This window comes from Oculina patagonica, chromosome 4, assembly GCF_052425735.1.
Source record: "Oculina patagonica isolate OP01 chromosome 4, crgOcupat, whole genome shotgun sequence".
NCBI classification, from domain to species: Eukaryota; Metazoa; Cnidaria; class Anthozoa; order Scleractinia; family Oculinidae; genus Oculina; species Oculina patagonica.
In genome coordinates this window covers 30,920,674-30,941,981 of record NC_135761.1, presented here as the reverse complement: position 1 = coordinate 30,941,981, position 21,308 = coordinate 30,920,674, and the positions used below count along the sequence as shown (strand labels likewise).

Sequence of the window (21,308 nt, the reverse complement as noted above, 5' to 3'; positions counted from 1 at the left end):
GTGAAGACCTTTTACAGCATAGGTTGAGTGGTGCAATTTGTCACATGCACCAGGTAATTACCTTTGTAGAAAGATCACCTCAGTTCTCAAAAAGGGAATTAAAGAACCTTTAGAGATCTGCCAGAGAGCTCAAGTTAATTGAGGACCTATTACCAGTTTTCAACCCTAGTTGCTACGTACAGGGCTCCTGTTAGGCATACTGATGCTATTGGTCATGTCCTTATGGAATTTCTAAGGAACAAATAATGCTTTAGCGTTCCTATTACTTTTCTTGGACAGCATTGCTAACAAGCTTGTTGTGTCAAGAACCACAATACATAGACAGGCAACTAACCTAGACATACCACCTTCATTTCTCACTTATTCTCACACCAGGAAGTTGAATTACAGAAAATTGCTCAAAAGGAAGTTCTATCTATGCCTCATTGTAGGGAATGCTACGTGCAAGGTGCACTGAGAAGACGTGGCATCTGAGTTCTAAGATGGAAAGTTCAAGATGCCCTGATCAATCTGGATCCAATTGCCAGAGCTAGCCATTGAGCCACAAATTCCTCATAGGTCACACAGAGTACCCAACTTCCTTTGGCATGTAGACAGCAAATTAAAATTGTGTTAGCACGTTGGCATGAGTGGGATGAGAATTTTTTCAAATTTAGAAAACAAACCATATTAAATATGAGGGAATTAAATATCAATGGTTCCATTTCTGATGATGGTGGTATTAACTCAATTGGAGAAGGTGAGATTACTAAGAAACTGCTCATGCTAGAAAATTTGAAACTGACCGGTTAGCTCAGTTGGTAGAGCGCCAGACTACCGTGCGGGAGGTCTCGGGTTCGAGTCCCAGACCGGACCAACAGTCAGGGTCTTAAAATAACTGAGGAGAATATGCTGCCTTTGCAATAACAACTGCAAATGGTTAGATATTCTAGTCTTCTCGGATAAGGACGATAAGCCGTAGGCCCCGTCTCCTGCATCTTCAGTGTTATGGTCAGCAGGGGACGTAAAAGAACCCACACACTTATCGTAAAGAGTAGGGCACTAAGTTCGCGGTGTTGTGGTCTGGTCTTTGTCCATTGTGCCGTTGTACTGGTGAAATGCTCGGAGATATAAGCTATGTTAAAAGCTACTCTACAATCCGAGGGTAAACAAAGTATTCACTATTCACAATGTGCAATCACAAATTGTTTCTGAAATTAACTTTTACAGAACTGATTGTAGAATTACTCAGGGAACTACTTTAACGAAGCAAAGTTTATAATTTCACCTTGTGCCGAAAGAAACTATCATTATCAATTGCATTGTCTGAAGTCGATAGTTTTGTTATGAGGAGTTTGTTACCTAGCTGTTCCAGTTCGAAATACGACCTGCGATGACAGATTGTTTCTGAACTTAGCATAATTTCATGTAGAAGTTATTCAGTCAAGCTAAGTTTGAAGTTTCACCTTGGAACCGAAAGAAACTAACATTGTCAATTAAATTGACTAATGTCGATAGTTTTGTCGTCAGGAGTTGAGTTGCCCAGCTGTTCTAGTTCAATGTGCAGATGATTAGATGACGAGGCACGTTATGTCCTTACCTCGTGAGAAGAGCCTCCACGAGTTGGGCTGAGCGTTCATGCTTGGTGGGGGGTCCTCTTCATTGAGTTTACTCCGCCGGTATGGTAATCATTGATCCAGCCCCAGCGAGTGCCGCAAGAAGCAGCCTACGGGCTGTCAAATACTTCCCAGGCCGGCGAGGATTAGCACTCCTCGTCGGTGGATTCAGCTGCTACGCAACGTGGGGCGGCGGTTCACAAGATGAATTAGGGGCCGTGGACGGATACGGGGGGGCTCACCGTCTGTCCCGAGTGCTCCAGGGCATTCGGGACGACGAGGGGTCTGTCCCAGCACCGGCGATGCGCGCACCCCACTGAGTATCACTGCGAGAATGTGCCGCCTCCGCAGTGCAAAGCTCGCTGGGATCGTGAGGAGCTTGTTCTCCTGGCTAGGTCCGAGCTAGAGCTGATGCAGCTGGGGGTGAGGAATATCATCCAACAGTTGGTTGAACTCACCCCTGGACGCACCCTAGATTCCATTGCGGTGTCCGCAAAGGCTCTTCCTACCGGGACCTGCTGGGTTCCTTACAGCAAGAACCTGATGGCAGCAGAGACGAGCAATTAGAACGCTCAACGTCCACCTCGGATAACGAGGCCTTCGACTCGCACTTCCCTGAACCGGATCCTGCGGTTCCTGATGTCCGGGACAGTTATCCCGCGAGGACTGGGCCCAACAAATGCGAGACGCCATTGAAGATCTTGGCGTCCCCGATGGCATTGACATCCATTCCATCGTCCCTGGTCAACCAACAGCCATGACCAAAGCGGCGCTTGATGCTGAGTATATCAGGTGGTTGCCCCCTTTGGTTCGAACACGACCCAGACCACCAGGTAGACGCCAAAGGAACAACTTCAGCTCAAGAGCGAGACGTAGGGCGGCCTATGCTCGCACACAGCGATCTTTCAAGAAGAACAGAAAGCGCTGTGCTTGGGACGTCCTATCTGGACTCTGGAAGGAGGAACCTTCCCCAGTACCAATGGCTCAACAGGAGCCGTACTGGCGTGACAAGTTTTAGGTACCCTCAATGGATGATAGGCACCAGCCAAGGCCCAAAGGGCCGGTTCAGTGGAGCACTGTAGCTCCAATTACTATCGAGGACGTGAATAACGCCCTGAAGGGTATGAATGACATGGCCCCAGGGCCCCAGGACCCGTTGACAGGACCCTTAATGATCTAAAGGACGTTTGGCGTGAGGAGCTGGCAGCCCACTTCAATCTGTGGCTGCTTGCGGACTTCCCGCCCGCTGCCCTCCGCCGTGGTGAGACTGTTTTGATTTCGAAGGAATCTGGCACCCAGGGTAAGCACCGTCTGATAACCCTATCGGACATTACGATCAGGTGCTTCCACCGGGTCCTAGCGAAGCGTATGGAAAAAGACCTTCCATGGAATACGCGCCAGAAAGCCTTTAGGTCTGGCGATGGAGTTGCCGATTCCATCTGGCTTCTCCAGAACATCATTCGCCAGCATCAGCATACGTACAAGCCCTTGAACATCGTGTTCCTCGACATTAAGAAGGCCTTTGACTCGGTCAGTCACCAGAGCCTCATATTGGCCGCTCAAAGGATGGGTACTCCCCTTTGACCTTGCTTGGTTATCGGAGCTAGCTCTACGGAGACGCTTAGACGACCTTGCGTATAGGGCCGGACCTCAGTGAGCCGATTGGTGTGACGCGGGGGGTGCGACAGGGCGATCCTCTCTCTATCCACCTCTTTAATTCAGTTATTGACTGGACCCTAGACTCTTTAGATCCTGAGCTAGGTGTAATGGTAGGGGAGAGTAGAGTGAATGCCGGAGCCTTCGCAGACGATATAGCACTTATCGCACAACATCATCGCGGCCTCCAGTTCTTGCTTGATGACCTTGCTGCGGAGTTTCGGCTCTGCGGCATGAAAATCAGTGCGGGACTGAATGGTAAATCTGCTTCGCTGTGAATCGACGTTGATGGCAAGAGGAAGAAGTGGATTGTCAACCCACACCCCCACTTGCTGGTATTCGGGGAACCGATACTGGCTATTAACATCAATGAGGTACAATGGTACCTCAGGGTTCCTCTCTCTCCCATGACGACGCGTGCGGACGTTGCTCAAGCCCCAGCAGCGTCTCTACATTCTTAAGACCAACCTCATACCTGCCATGTACCACCAGTTAGTACTGATCGCGTCTACTAAGAAATATCTAATCTGTCTTGACCACAGGGTCAGGGCAGCTGTCAGATCCTGGCTCAAACTGCCGCATGACATGCCCAAGGCATACTTCCTTGTCGATCTACGATGGTGGCCTTGGTATTGTTAGCCTGGAGCTTCAGGTTCCATTGTTGAAGATCAAGCGCATTGAGAGACTCTGGGCCAGCGATGACCCAGTGCACCGTGAAATGCTGACAATGAAAAGTGCTGAGTACTTGCTGGCTAGGCAGGGGCAGCCAAGCCTATACTGTGGGGTGCCGATTACGAGCAAGGACAGCCTTAGGGCTGCCCTTGCTACGAATCTCCATTCCACAGTGGACGGCCGTGGTCTCGCGCAAAGCGACCTCGTACCACAACATCACTTGTGCAATTCGATGGCGCTGGGGCGGCAGATCCTGTGCTTTCTCTCAGCTATCACCTGCGAGAGAGGCCTGTGGATTTACCAACATTTCCACAAGAGTACCTTTCGTATCCCATCATGACTGTGCTGCGTTCCATCGCACGAGAACGCCACGTCTCTGACCCGGAAAATCGAGCATGTCTCAGCTTGACACGATAAACACTACCATCGAGCTAAACTATTTACTTGTAGCCTACGGGTATGCGGGTAGCCTTCAGTACTTCTTGTTGCGCAACACTACTATGTATTTTCACTAGTTTTCTTGTGGCGGATTGTGTACATATTTTTCTTTCCGCCTACCCATTGTTACTTTATCTGCCGCGTACTATATCTGTGCACTGATATGTGTAAGCTGTTCCAGTTCGATAATAGATTGTTTCTAAAATTCAGTTTAGTAGAATTCCAGTAAAAAAACTAATTCACTAAAACTTAGTTTAATGAGTTCAACCTTGAGACCGAAAGGAACTAAATAACATTGTCAATTGTATTGAAGTCCATTGTTTTGTTATGGGGAGCTGTTCCATTTTTGCTTAAAATGTAACTTTTTGTTATTCACGTTAGCTTATAATTAGTTATCAAATCCTGTAATAGAAGAAATCATGTCAAGTAAAAATAGCAACATGTTTATAATTCACAATAAAGGTTAGAAGAAGTTTATTCCTGTCATCTCTCTCAACAACTCAACAACCATACCTTTATTAGTCTACCGGCCCTCTATCATGTTGTTAATGTCACATTGCCATGTAACAACAAAAGCAGTTTCAATCCGGCAGGTTTATATTATTTTATAAGTTCACTTTACCCCTTTTGTTTCTGGGCCAAATTCTTCTAAAAATAACAGTGATAATAATTTCAAATAATAATGTTTGAAATAGTAGTCTTTTTCAATAGTGTGTTTAGTGTGGTAGAAAGAAACACCAGTGTGAAAATAAATGCATTTTTTACCACTCACCACTCTGCGCGCTGCACCCCACCCCATTCTGCAAATTATTCTTCTGACCTGCTGTACACATATCTTGTATGGCAGTAAGTTTACCAAGTTTTGAAAATAAGTGGGGGTTGGTTATTTACTGCTGTTAGTTTTATTTGTATTGTTATTGTTCTTGGTATGATTAGTCTTATTTGTTAATATATTTTTGGCTAGTTGTTTCAGCCTATATCCACATTGGTAGACTGTGCAGAAAACCAGACATTCTAGACTTGCAGTACCCCCATTTGTAACTTGTATATCATGTGACTCTCACACCACTCATGTTAATGTGTTCTCTGTGTTCAAAGATATATTGCTTGCAGATCAGAAGCGGTGAAAATGAACATTGTTAGAAGCTGTGAACCCTTAATTAAAGATTTTGAATTAATAGAACGTTAGTCCAAAAACAAACTGGTTAAATAAAAATCTTCCTTCTGACTACAGGCGTGAAGGTGGACCATTGGAACCCAGACGAAGGAATGGAAAACTCAAAGAGATGGAGGAGATCAACAAAAAAGTAAAAGAAAAAAAGAGGTTATTCTTATTGGCGACTCAATCACAAAAAATATGGAGAGGTTTGCTACCAACTATTACGAATATTTCCCTGCTTCCACAGTGTTGAACGCAGGAATCACAGGCGACACTGTGGAAGCAATCCTCTACAGGGTCAAGGGGATGTATATTCCCTGCTCAGTTAAGCACATCTTTCTTCTTTGTGGAACCGACAATTTGCCTTCCCACTCTCCTACTACTATTTCTTCAACTATTATTGAAATTTTATTTTCCCTTCATACTAAGTGTCCATTTGCTGTTATTCATTAACTATCTATTTTACCCTGTTTTGATCAATTTCGCTCTCATGTTTCTCCTACTAACTCTGCTATTTATTTTCAGGTGCAAGATTATTGTTCAGATGTTATTGCATATCACAACCTTCCATCAACTCTGTACAACCAAAACCTGTACAGTGCTGATGACCTGCATTTAAACCAAAAAAGGAAACAACATTCTGGTGAAATGGTTTCACCTCTGCCTCTCCACTGCTACCCAACACAATGTTGAAGTTCCCAAACCCTCCTTACCAACCCAGGAACATGCTCCTTTCCCTTTTCATTCAAAGATATTGATTGGCCTGAACAGTAATGGTCAGAAACATCCAAGTTCCAACTGTTTGCACTTGACGAAACCATTGACACCAAGTCCTTGCCTCTTGCTTTCAAACACTTAGACAACAACTGCCAATATCCTGACCACAAGTTTTATGTGATTATAAAAACTGTGCTGTAACTCGTGACACTGATCAAGTACTCAATCTGGCTTGCTGCCATATTTACAATGTTACCTCCTTAACAACTCCAGCTGCCCTATCTCACCAAACCTCTGTTGAAAAAAATCCTAACTCTCACTGATGCATTCAATGAAAGTTTACTTAAACCGACCAAACATTCTTCAACAACGGCAACTACAACAGCAAGCAATAATGACTCTAATGAAACTGACTAAGAAATAACACCCAATAACCCAAGGGAGTCAACATTTTATGAATCTGGAAAATGGAACACATTTGTAGACAACTTTCTTAGCAGCTTTACTGTTCCACAGACTTCAGTTTTGAGACCACCTCCACCGCCACCCTCACAGCCGCACCACAACCAATGCCCCAACATCCACCGCCGCCACCTATGCCCTCACAACCTCAGCCGCAGCCAATGTCACCACAACCCACAACACCGCAACCAACGCCACCACCTCCACAGCCTCAGCCGCCACCAAAGCAAGCACCACAACAACAAGCACACAGCAGTTTTCAAATGAACCAGGGACTGGTTAATGTACAACAGATCAGTCACAACATTCAAATCACACCAGTAAACATTGCAGCAGGAAATTTTCTTTTGTTTCCACACTCTGTGTCCGAGTCAACCATGAATCAAAGATCAGGGACAAATGCCTGTACCTTCATTGCTCTTAACCTAGCAAAGGCCTATCAAGTAAATTCTCAACATATTCCATCTCCACTTCAGGTTTCCCCAGTGCTCATGTCATAATGATGTCAAGTATTGTAAGCGGAAACATGATCCATGACAACTTATCTGGTGGACGCCCAATAAATTACTCTGTAGAGGATGCTGCAGCCCATTTGAGGCCCAGTCTAGGAGCTATTAAAACTGAAGACTCTTTCGACTTAACATTCACAAACGAAAACAATGATGTTCCCCAATCTTCTGTTGGATTTTACCTTCAGAGGTTAGTCAAGGAACCTCAAGTATCAGCAGCTGTCATTATCAATGAAATGACAATTTGTTTTGTAGCACACGGTGCAAATATTGTAGTGTTGGATAGTCATCGACATGGACTCCATGGGGTACTGATTGGCAGCACCACACTAGACAATGTGGAAATCTTTCTTAAAACAGTGAAACAATTAATAAGCCCAAATTTTAACATGTTTTCTCTTACATTTGTACACTTAAACTAGTTTTATTTTGTAGGCTTTAAATGCACAGTGTAACACCAAAAAGTAAGCTTATCTGTCAATGTATTTGCTTTATATTATTTAATTCTAACAATATTTTAAGGAGGATTTGAAAGTGACAAAATGCATTGCAAAAGTCTAAGAAATTGACGTGAATAGAACTAAGGCTTGTGTTGTAATGAATAAAATCAACTGACTATGGAAAAGGAAAAACACTTAGACAGTGCATGTAGATCGCTTGCACATGTTGTAATGTTCTTAAATGTGTTATCAACACGATTTGACGGATTTCATCAAAATCTCACTCAATAATTTATTAAAACATGTTTTCATTTTCATATTTGTGATCATTCTGTCAAATGCAATTCTCTTTGTGTATTAAAATGAACAGTGACAAGTAAAATGTTATCATGTACATGAATTACAAGAGAAAACACGAAACATTCTGCATTTTATAAGAAGGTGTGAATGATATTCTATGAAATCCTTCCCATCAGTGTTCCCATGGACGAAAGACTTTTGAACTTAACTCGAAGCACAAGGTTGTAAAACGAACTTTACGCTCTCCAATCCTGCGCATGCGTAGACGTTTGACCGCGGTGGATCCCAAACCAATCCTACACCAGGCTCTACCTAAACCAACCCTAAACCAAGCTCTAGCCAAGCCAACCCCAAACGATGCTCTGCCCAAACCAACCCTAAAACCAGCTCTGCCCAAACTTACTTTAGACCCAGTTCTACCGCACTTATCAATTGGAAGCTTTTTATTCTGTACATAAGGAACTGCATTTAGATTTCAGTGTTTACTTATCCTAATTTCGCTTCACATTCTTCCAGAAGAAATTGTTAGCACCCTGACTGGTATATATCAATTAGAAAACAAAGTTCAAATGATGTTTTTAAACAAACTGCACATTCTGATTACTTTTTCAATTTTTTACATATAAAACGTTTTCAAACTCGCAAACACAAAAGACAGAACTTGATCTTCAAGAGCAACTGGAGGTCTGTACTTAACAGAATCTCTTATTTCAGAACAAAATACAAATTCCATGTTTGTACGGACAGGAGCAAGCAAACAGAGAGAAAGGAGTCAGATAAAACTGATAATTTGATACCAGTATCCACAAGACAGGTTTATTTCAATTTTATCTCGTTTTCAGCCTTTGCAAAATATCATTACCAGCCCCACTTCTAATAATTTATTTAATAATCCCAAAATTACAAACATTCTATAAATTTCTGTACAACCTTTTAGAAAATTGGCTGCAAAAGATGGTATTGTCTCATTCAAATCGTTTTTCAAAGCATCACTATTTGTACATTCTATCTGTTACTATTTATAGCCATCTTTGGCAACATGGCTATAAATAGTTTTTGCACCACATTTTTAACAGAAAATTACCCTACATTAATTGGTTCACATGTAGTTTCAGATCAGTTCAAAGAACAAAATATCTTGAATTTCTGTGGCTTTACAACTCTTATGTGTTTGTACTTAATGCTTTTGATGACACAATTAGCTTTATCGTGATTCTAGGATGGCCCAAACCGTTCCTCTGGACCCGAGGTAAGTGCTGCCTTGGGCAGTTTTTTCTTGATTATTTTTGTCCGTTTTGTTGTATTTAGTAGGGTTCTTTAGTAGTTTTGTTCTTTTTTGATTTCATCTGTCTGCATCTAATTTCCACGTTCAGAGTCGGTGGTGTGTTTCCAAAACAATTATTTCACTTTCTCTCTGTAGGCAGCAGAGTTTTTAGTCTTTTTCTGCACATGTTACTTTTATTTGCATGTTGGTATATATTCTGTTGTATGTAATTTATTCAAGCAGTTTTTTTTGGCGTTTTTAGATAGCTAAAAGAACTGTGCTTTAGACAATACTGGCCAAAACGGTTGAGACACTGCTAATTTTCACCAATTTTGGTACTACAGCTCATTTTTGTCAATCCCCCCTCCCCTATTTCAATGTTGTCGTTTTATGGAAACAAAGCCGGGCAAATTGCAAACTCCATAAAACAACATGTGGGGGGAGGGAGGAATAACATGATTTTAACAAGCCTGCCAGTCAAGACATTTGCGAAAATCTGTGAAATGCGTTTGTCTAAACTGGTTTCGTCCGGGATTGCAGGAGTGTCTTGTCGATTGGTTGCGTTACTGAGGTATTTCCTGACAAATATGCCCTTGTTTGCCATGTGAAGAATAAAACGAAGACATCTACATTGGAACAACCTATCAGCAAACTGTGTTTGCTTGAAGAACTGAATACAGATGTCGAGACTATTTTGTGACTATTTTGTTTACGTGACAGCACAGGATTGCGTGTCTGGCAGAAACATTGAGTGACAATCATGACTTTAAGAGACAGTTACTTATGTAATTCTGAGCCTTGAATTAATTAAAAAAAAAAAAAAAAAAAAAAAAAAAAAAAAAAAAAAAAAAAAAAAAAAAAAAAAAAAATAATTTGTTAGAAAATACAAGGTTTTCACCCTTGTATTTAGGTGCCGGAATGTAGGTGTCAGAATTTTCGTTTCGTTTAGTTTTTAGTGTCATAATTTCGTGTTAGTTTTTGCGGTAATTAGTTCCTTTTGTTTTTAGTCTATTTCTGTATGTGTTACTTTTATTTGCACATTGGTAAATATTCTGTTGCGTGTAATTTATTCAAGCAGTTTTGTTTACGAGTTCCTAGTCTAGTTACAAGTTTTTCAGTCTTTTTCGAGTTTATGGTAAAGGAAGTTAACAGTTCATCTTTTTGGTTTTTTCAGTGGTCACATTCGTCTTTGTAAGTTTCTCGTTTATTTTGCATTGTCGTTTTCCTATTTTCCTTATGTCATTCGTTGTAAGTTATTTTGGCTCATTTCTGTGTTTGTAATTTTGTTATTTTTAGTTACCATGCTCATCTTCGACTTAATGTGTCTATTTTACAAGATGGATTATCGAATCCCGCGTGTATCCGGAAATTTTTACTGCCGGTAATATGACATTTCTTGATGGTCACACCGTTTTGGTCCACACTTACTACACTTGTGGTAAATTCTGTTTTATTTCTCACTGAAACCCACAAAAGTCTTATTTTGGTTCAAGTTGCAGGCCCCTATGACGCAAACAAAGGTGAACCTTCCGCAAACAACAACCAGTGGTTGGACTACCCAGGGACCATCGCCAGTAACCAACTCTTTTCATACGGCGTACCTGCAGTGACATCGGGTAAGTAGTACCTACTACATTTGGGATCTTGTGGATCTCCGGGAATATTGTTTGTTCGCAAATCGAATCCCGCGACTATCCGGAATTTTTTACTGCCGGTAATATGACATTACTTGATGTTGCAACCGTTTTGGTCCACACTAACTACATTTGTGGTAAATATCTGACTTTTACATGCTAGACTGCTGACGGATGTTTGCTAGAAGCGGGGGACCTTAACAACGCTGAATAAAGGATATGCTGGCGGAAATACAAAGGTCAGTAACTAATATCTCAAAAGAAAGCAATTTTTTTCAAAGAAGAACTAAAACCAAAAACCGTGCACTAAGGGAACAGCTTCAGTCTACAAAGAAGAAGCTGAGCAAAGAAAGTGAAGAACAGCATGTTTAAACGAAGAGCTCAACGCCCTGAGGCAGTCCATGCGAAAAAAATTCGCTAGAGATTCATGGCGTCCCACAGGACGCCTACACATCAACTGAAGAAGTGGTTATAAAGTTGGGAGAAATTTTGAGTGTATCAATCAAGCCGGAGGACAGAAATCTCACACAACTTTAACACTAGAAATAAGCCGATTATTGTGAAACTTTTGAGTCACAAGGTTAAGTCCAAAGTTGAAAAAAGGCGGGTTATGTTAAAGCGCATCAAGGCTTCAGATATTTTACCTTCTGCAAGCGTCTCTGCCGCATTAAACCGCAAGCCTCGTATCTTCATAAATGAAAATCTTACTTCTTATTGATGGAGCATAATTAAGAAAGCCAACAACATGAGAAAAGATGGGTGGGTTTTAAGTTACTATGAGGATGGATTGGTTCAAAGTGTCTGGACACTAGATGGAAAAGTTCGTGTTAAAACGTCGCCAGATGGGTCACTGGTAAGAATTTGTGTGGAGGATTTCGATAACTTATAATTTTTTAACATCTGTGAAAACAAGCTAGTTTAAGAAGATAGATGTGTTAATAAAAAGGACAGAGGAACAAATTTATTTTTTACCTTAATTATTATTTTCGATCCTGGTGTAAGTGTTTTTTACGAGCATTGTTTATACGAAGCTACTATGAATAATTCAAGAAACCAAAACTGTAAAAGGGTATCATTAAGTTTATGGTATTAGGGAACAAGCAAAGAGGATGAGCATTTCTTCCTATCTAAGAGATCCAAAGTCTTCGTTTCATTTCCTTTAGGAAACATACTGAGAAATAAGTGACGAATCTATATTACAATCAGCCAATCAACGCCTTGTGACCGTTGCACATCCAAAACCCAACCCGGCCCGGCACGGGAGTTTTGACACTTCCGCTGCTGTACACGGAAGTCAATTTAAACCAATCAACGGAGGTCTCTGGGTATTTGAATGTATTATACAAGCCAGACGAAACTGGAATACTGAGCAAGTTTCTCGGAAAGTCACGAACGTAAATAGACGGAAGACGGAAAAGCGAGCATGAATTCTTCTTTCTCTGTGCCTTCTACGGCAAAAAAGAAATGGTCTGCACAGCAAGAGAAAAGATGTTGATAGGTATACGACATTATTTATTGTTTCGCTTATTTCTGAATTCATAGACGATAGCTCAAATGTACATTCAATCAGGGTTGGAAACTAAAATTTTGGAGCACTCGCCATCCGGGCGAGTGACCTTCAAATTGCACTCGCCCAGATTAATTTTCACTCGCCCAGTCTTCTTCCATTAAAAAAGAAAAATTTAGGCCCCCCTCCCCCTACGAATAATAAAAATATACAACTTCAATTTTTAATCACGTTTTGATACTCACTGTGCCACTTTGGTGGTCGATCGCAAAACAGACTGCAATCTATTTCTTCGGTGAAAAATTGCCAAATATAGACCTTACTCCACAATAAAACACGAGCACACTTACTTCAAAAGTTGAAACACAGTTTTATTTGATACGTATTTCCAAATTCTTGCTGTTTGCAAGCGAAATTGTACAGGAAAAGAGGCAAAAAATGCCCATCTTGCTGCGTTTCGCGGCTCGATGGATGAGCCAGTGAATTTTTGACCAGAGGTATTACTTTGTACAAGTACGTCGGTCATGTAACATGCCCCAAATGGAAGCCATTTTACGAACGCGAACACAGCTTTGTTTGAGATTTCAAAATGTTTGTAAGGTATCGGCTCGTGGACAGTGTAGATTATTTTAAAGTGGGAAGTAAGAGTTTCGCTTATTCTGAATAATATATTCTGGATTTGGCAATCGTACTCGCCAAACCGGGCGAGTGATTCGTGATTTGTACTCGCCCACAGTTTTCACACTCGCCTGGGCGAGCGGGCTAGCCCTAATTTCAAACCCTGATTCAATGATACATTCAGATGCGTTGTGTGGGACGGTGCTCTATGGCAAGCGCTCGTCTCTTGGAGTTGTTTCATGAAATAACATCGAGAGTTCGCGGCAACCTTTTGGAGGGATCCAAACAATTTTGGTAGGGGACTGGCTACAGCGGCTACAGCTCAAACCCGTCTCGGACAGATTTGATGATGGCCGACCTATGTACAAATCCTATTTATACGAGTGTCTCTTTCCTCATACGATCAAGCTGACAATTGTGCATCGCCAGAATGAACGTGAGGTGAGATACCGTAACATCTTATGCCAGCTTCGAATGGGAAGGTGCGTTAATGAGACCGTGCAAGATATTACCGACCTAAGACGAGAGCTTAATGACAGTGAGAACACAATTCACCTTTATTTTACTAACCTTATGGTCGTTGCGCACAACAATTCACGTTTAGATGTGCTTGGAGGTGAACGTGAGTCGTTCACGGCCACAAACACTGGTGACATTCGCGGCCTGGACTGTCCAGCACCAGAAGTCTCTCATTTCAAAACTGGTGCGCCAGTTATGGTTTTGTTCAACATTAATCAGAATATTGACAATGGCACTCACGGGATTTTCGTCAAAAAACCGAGTGAGGATGCGGCGGTTATACGAGTCGGTGGTGGGGAGCACGTTATCCGCAGAGTATCTTGGGTCAATGTTAACAATGTTGGTGAGGCTATTGGTTCAAGATTGCGAATGCCGTTAAAGCTTCACTGGACGGCAACAGTACACAAATCGCAAGGGCTCACTTTAGAGAAAGTCATCGTCCATTCAGCATACGAATTCACCGGCGGACTTCTCTATACTGCCCTATCAAGAGTCAAGTCGATTGACGACGTACAAGTGTTTAAATGAAACTTCAATGTAAACCCAATAAATGGTACAATTAGAGTTGTCCAAAACCGTGTACTTGAAAACCATCTGGACAACATTGCACCCATTAAGCCAGTTATGGAAATGGAGAATGTGGACTTCCTTCCATTGCTGGAAGACAACCAAACGTTCCTCTGTGATGTGACTGTACTTGCACTTAGAGTTGTAACAAGTCAAATCCCAGCCTTTAAAGTTTTCTCACAAATACTCGGAGACCATAAAACAGAAATCTGAGCAGGTCGCAAAAATTTAAGTATTGACTAAACAACTAAACTCTTTATGTATTTCATATTTCCTTATCACAATTTTTTCCCAATTATTTCTTATGTGGATCATATTGGGAGAAGATAGGACATATCACCTTCCTCCCTGCTGTCACCAGAAAAAACCCTGATCGTTTACCCAGACATTTACTCTTATTCCTGATCAATTTCTCAAATCATGTCAAAGGATGAAAGTTAAATTTTCTCAAATTAAGTTTGAACTGTTCATAAAGACTTCAGCCAGTAAAATTATAATATTTTTTTAGTAAGAAAATAAGTTCCCATTCTATTATTTTAATCAGGGATTGTTGTTAAATCAAGATTTCAGGTTTAGAGTGATATCTGTATACATAATCTTATTGACTTAGTCTTTAAGCTTGGAACTGACAATCTAATTTACCATTTTGCATAATCTTGATTTTATTTTTTATAAAGAATTTTTAACATGCAATGGTTTTGATGTTAATATTCAACATTTTAATCAAAAATCATATCCTAACTTTTATATGCCAGGAAGGACAAGGTCACCAAAATATCAACAAATATAATTTGGTCTTTAAAAATTATTATTTTTTTTTTTTGTAGGTTCCTCTGGGGCTTATCTTTAATTTTTATAAATTAAATGAAAATGTTAACGAGGAAATGATTGACATTCTACATGAGCTTCACTGCAAGTACCTCCCCTTGGAAAAGCATTAAGTTGATGGTGAAGAGGTGGTTACCATTCTGGAGAGGTTGTTCTTTAGTGGTGACCAGCTTACTGATGAAAGGGCAAGCCACTGTAAAGATGCACGAAGTGATGGAGACACAACGTTCGAAAGGCTTAAGGGATTCTTCAGTAAAGTAGAAGATTGGCAGGCTGTCAGACTTCTGTACCAGGTGTGTTACAACAAACTGTATGTATCCACTAGAGTGCTTTTACAAGCTGCAGCTCCAGCTCTCTTTTTCTTTCCTTTTGGAAAATTAAACTATGTCCCTGTTGCTATATGATTATGTTAATTTTTTTCTTAAGAATGTTAACAGTATATTGCCATTCCTCCTCTGCCATTACCTAAAAGGTCTAAACAAGTGAAGATATGTAAATACGTATTGCATGTTTGATGCAAATTTGGGCCAATTAAGTTTTATTGCTTATATACCTCTCTCTGATACGGTAGGCTGAAGTGTGTATCCAAGCCCAGCCCATCAGGCCACAACTTACCCTGGTTTCCATAGCATGAAGCAACTATGAGTATTTCTACTCCCCCCTGGAAAGGATGCTAGTCCATCACAGGTTCACCTCCAGCAGTAAATTTGCCGTGACTAATTTATACACCTAGGTAAAAAGAGGCACTATAAAAAATACAGTATCCTGCCCTAAAACACAGCTCAATGACTCCAGCCATGACTCGAGCCTGGACCGCTGCTAACCGTTAGGCTACCGCTCCTATGATTTGTATGATTACTAACACCTACGTCTTTTTTATTGTTAGGTTTTGTACGATATATTCTTCAAGGTTTCTTCATCCAATGACATTGGAACAATGTGTGCCAACATGAATGTGATTAACAACTGTAATGCCAAGACCCCGAATGCCCAAGACAACTTTAACCATCGCAAGGACTTTGTTAACCTTGAGACAGATGCCCTTATAACAGCAGCTACCTTGCAATACTTTGGATCGGAAAACCTTGATACTGCAGCTAAAGATGTCATCCCTCCAGATATCTTGAGTGCTCCAAAAGAAGAGAAAAGGATCTGGCTCCACACTCATATAAATAAAATGCTGTCCAAATTTGTCATGGCTGAGCAGAATAGCGAACATGAAAATATCAGGCAACGGGTGGCAGAAGAAAACAGACCAAGAGAGCCAGTAGTTTATCACTGTAGAGTGTGTGGCAAGCAATACAAGTATGGCAAGGCGAAACAGGGTGCATCCAGAGGCATGTCTCTCAACTGACACTGCAGCCACGGCTGAAATTGATGAAGACCTTGGAGAGAGAAATGAGGCAGAAGAGCCCAAAGACAAACCAAGAGATGACAGATACAATTATGCCACATTGCATTTGTCAATGGGCATTTTGTCAAGGAACTTTGATGATGCAGTCAAAGAGGGCGATGGAGAAAGAATTTTTCATTGCTGGAAGTTTGCCATGTTGATTTACAGGGCTTATGGCCATACGAAATATGCCCTTGCAGCTTTGCAACTGCAAGCTTCTATCTAGTCAATGTTGACCCCAAGACTGGCTGAATGCTTAATGTGGAACAGAACTTTAAACAACAAAGGAGGTGCCGGATGCAATATTTCAATGGACATCAGAATGGAGCACTTGATTAACTAAACAAAGGAGCTCCTAAAGCATCTCGCTGTCAACATCACAGAAAATTCTGCCAAACGTTGTAGTAAGGCCATTGGACATGTTGACTAATTGATTTCCTTGGTTGACAATGATTTGAAAGTGAACAGAACAAGTGGCCACCACAAGGTACAGAAGCGTGACTCTGACTTCAGGCTCCTTGTAAACCAGTTACATCAGAAAGGAAAGATGTTTGAGTTCAGACCTGATCATGACAGGGAATACCGCATGTTTGCTGGCTTTCAAGATAGCCTCATTAAGAAACTTGACTTGTCTTCTCTAAACAAGTGGATCACACATCACAAAAAAGAGTTGAACAAAATGGAGCCTTTGTGATTAATTACCTGAGATACATTTCTCTTGAAATTATGTGGTATTAATTTATACTTGGTTATATTTTTAAACCAGTTTATTGTGTTTTCTTTGACATTGACAACTACTTATTGTCAAAATCAAATATGTAGATTTGGTCAAGGCCTAAACTGGAGCTTCATATATTTCTTGCCCTAAAACACAACTCAATGTCTCCAGCTATGACTCGAGCCTGGACCGCTTGATCTTTTGATCTGGAGTCTAGCGTGCTAACCGTTAGGCCACCACACCTCCCATGATTTGTATGATTACTGAAACCTATGTCTGTTTATTGTAGTGTTTTTCGAAGTCTTCAAAAATTTCTTATTCTAGCGTTTTCAAACAAACCCCTTAGTCACCTAGCCAATGCAGAAGTGTGCACGGCATTAAAGATCGTGCCTGATGAAATCCACAGAGAGGGCCACGCTGGTGATCCATTGAATTATGCGTCAGTGGAGTACTGCGCATCCCAAACTCATGCTCCAGACAGAGGTCATTATTTAAATCATGGCATGGTCCTTGAGATTACTTCATCTGTGAAGTGTTTGTGTCTCGGCCAATTTATTATCGCTATCAAAAAGTACCATTTGAAACGTCATTGAGATTTACTCGAAATCAAACATACTAAATTTGTTATTCTTGAACATTTTATGTGCAGTACATCATAGTTTAAGACGCTGATATTAGTTTTTTTAATAGTTAATCTGATTCACACAAAAATCAGGATTTTTATCGTTGCCATGGAAATATCAATTACTTTAAAAAATTATATTAAATCAAACTTCAATGTAATATATGGTGTAATTTTTATATTGTTCCGAGAGAGGGAAGGTCACTTAAAGGCCAATGCAAAATGTAATGTAGGTATGGCCCAGAAGAAACTGTAGGGATATATAAAGATACTCTGGAAGCTCAGCAGTTTTTGAAATGCTTTATTTTTCTGAAGTGAAGACAGTTAATGGTTAAAAAAATAGATTCAGGCTGGGCTACACTTGATTTTGAGTATGATAAGTTCAATATTAATGTCATTATAGAAATTTGATGTCCAGAACACACTGAGATGGGATGGACAAAACCGTCAATAACCACTTTTTAGGTTGTGAAAACGACACAAAACGAGCCACAATTAACTAGATGTTCAAAAATTTGTTCTGTCTGGTTGCAATGGAGTGATGTCACAATCTTGCTCAGTAGCTCTCATCGCCTTTGATTTGCAGTTTCACAAACAGTTTATTTGGCAATTAATTAATCACCATTGTGTACAATATCCAATGGAGTCGATCCTGTTTATTTTCAGGGAACAGTTTTTTCTTTTGACATTTCTTGAGGTTGAATTTCAGACATTGCTCAGAAGAGCGGGAAATTTGCCCTTATTTGGATTGGGTGCTGTGCAACACGGAGCTCTTCGATATTCGAAGAGCAGAAATGCTGCAGGCAAGCAATTCATGAGACTGGTACCTCCTTATTTCAAGGATATGCAGCATTCCTGTAAGAAAGATTGTCTAATAGCTGGTTCGTATCAATATTCCCAGACCAATTTGCTGTCGTTGAACCCTCAAATTTAAAAAATGGTGGGCTTTTAGATCCAAGACAAATTTACAAAGAAGAGATATTTATGGCCTGATCTTTAAGCATTGTTTCTGCCATTTTTCAGTAGAAATTAAAAGCCGGCAAAGACAAAAAATACAATTGGCTGGTGGATATAATAAGTCTTAAGACCTGCAAGATTGCCAAACAGCAACTGACGACTATGAACAAGCAGCCCTCCAACCACTTGATTCAGTGCATTTATAGTTGACCGGTATATCCACACAGAAAGATATCACTAGGTCAAACTGAAGAAGCTTCAGGCTGACCTTGAAGCTGTGCTTTTGCAGTTAGAGACGCTTTGAGAAGAAGTTGAAAATGGCAGCCAGTCAAAGCTTAGCTCAACACCTAAGGACCAAGAAGAAAACCCAGAGAGTAAACAACCAGTGACAACGTTCACCTTGATCGGCAATCTCTGCAACAAGTGTCAGGTACCTCTTGCATCTGTTATCGTCCATCAGGACCATTTTGTGAAAGGAGGTAAATTGATAAGCAACATCCCCCATCAGCTGATGAAGAAGAAAGACCAGAAGGAAGCACTTGAAGTAGTACTGGGGGATATTGCCCAAAAACTTGTGCAATCCCTGTTGTGCCTGACTGGACTTTGCTTAAAGGGAACCTTGGCTGAAAAATAGTTTTGGTGTCAAAACATACTTGATGCCCCTCTCAAAAAATTCCAGTGGTTTTGAATTCATATTTCATTGCACGATAAGATTGCAAAGCATTTAGTTTTGACTTTAAACCTCCCGCACGCCGTTGCCGTATTGTTATTGTAAGTAATGATTTAAGCGGGAAAAAGTGCTGTATTTAGAATTAGACCAGAAGGAAGCACTTGAAGTAGTACTGGGGGATATTGCCCAAAAACTTGTGCAATCCCTATTGTGCCTGACTGGACTTTGCTTAAAGGGAACCTTGGCTGAAAAATAGTTTTGGTGTCAAAATATACTTGATGCCCCTCTCAAAAAATTCCAGTGGTTTTGAATTCATATTTCATTGCACGATAAGATTGCAAAACATTTAGTTTTGACTTTAAACATCCCGCACGCCGTTGCTGTATTGTTATTGTAAGTAATGATTTAAGCGGGAAAAATGCTGTATTTAGAATTATAATTAAGACTGATTAAAATTCAAGTTTCTTGTCATGTCTTGATCAGTTTTTGCTATCTCATCTTGTCGGTTGTTCAGGGTTCACATCTCACGACCCAATTGTGTGAGCTGATAAGGTCATCATCTCATGAATAATTAATGAGTTTGAGAATACTGTAAACACCCGCGTATAAGCCGCACCTGCAGATAAGCCGCACCCCGAGTTTAACAACTCAAATGTTGTAAAAACGTTTTTTGAAAGTAAATCAAAGAAAATCCAAAGTTGAGTCTTTAGGAAGTCTTCTTCATCGATGTAAACTCATGAACATAAAGAAAATCCTCACCCACAATGAGCTCTTTAATATAATGAAAACCAACTTTGACATCTTATGGGGGATCTTTTTCTGGCATTTGTTGACAGGTATTTCTTCATTCAACGCAGTTTTTCCATAGATTTTTGTGTCACAACAACAAGAACACGCGTTTGCAGAACGTTTGTAGCTTAGTAACCAGGCATTTGATCGGACGCAAAATATGGGACTAGGGCGAGAACGTAAAGCAAAACAAGATGGTGATGGAGGCATTCGGGTTTCGTGGCTATCATATCGACAAATTAAAGAGATTTGGGAGCCATCTATTGGAGATAAACTTGTTGCATAAAGAGAGTAAAAAAATCACAAAGTATAGGATGGGCAAGAACGTCTCAGCGGAGCCCGGGCGCGGCTGGCTCTGGGGCTCCTCCTCCCCCTCCCCCCTTGTCCCGGGGTGGGAGCGGGCATTTCTCTCCTGAGGTGGCCGGGCCCGGGTTCTCCCGGGGGGTGAGGGGGGTCCTGTCGTGTCCCGTCGGCCATGCTCCCGCTTCTCTTCCCCCCTCGGGCTTTGCCGGTCCCGCTTCGAAGGGGCTCTCACAGTCACTCGGCGTTTGCACTGGACCTTCGGGGGGTCCCTGTGTCTCCGGTCTCTTTTGTTTCTTTGCATTGTTGTGCTGTGTTTTTCGTGTTGGTGTTGTTGTCGCTATTATTCATTATTTTTTTTCATTTTTCTTTTTGTTCTCTCTGTAGTGTTTGTTGTGTGTTAATAGTTCTAGCATAATAAACAAAACAAAAAATAAAAAAAATAAAAAAAATAAAGAGAGTTGCGTAATCAGTTCGACAAATTTTCCATCAAAGTGCAAAATGAGAAAGAAACAATACTTGTGGTATTTTCTCGCTCGTAAAAGTATCAATATTACTGTTAAAGTTATAGGCCATTGTCGACACTGCAAATAGTATTGGAGCTGTCAAACTTGCAAAAGCAATGACCAGTACTCTCTTGTAGTTTTATGTTATATTTATTTATATAATTTTCCATAAATTAGCATCAGTTAACGAAAATTTACGGCACCTTTTCCGAATGTTCCCGCAGATAAGCCGCACCCCCCCTTTCGAGCGAGCTTATCTGCAGGTTTTTACGGTATTCTTTGAATGATCAAATTTGTTGAAAAAATCAAGTTGTTCATCAACTTTATGTTTCAAATCTCAGTGGCCATCAACTCCCTGGCAGCGACTCAGCGTCAGGTCACCACAGCTGGCCGGCATCCTGTCACCAATTGGGCATACTGTGCCACACAGTCTGTTTAGGAGCCTGCCAGATAGCCAGCAAGAGGTCC

At 40.9% G+C, this 21,308-nt stretch overlaps 1 pseudogene; it reads left to right on the top strand.

Moving 5' to 3' along the window:
* The first annotated feature begins 16,825 nt into the window (after positions 1 to 16,825).
* Positions 16,826 to 19,209, top strand: LOC144648310 (uncharacterized; annotated as a pseudogene).
* Positions 19,210 to 21,308: the final 2,099 nt, after the last annotated feature.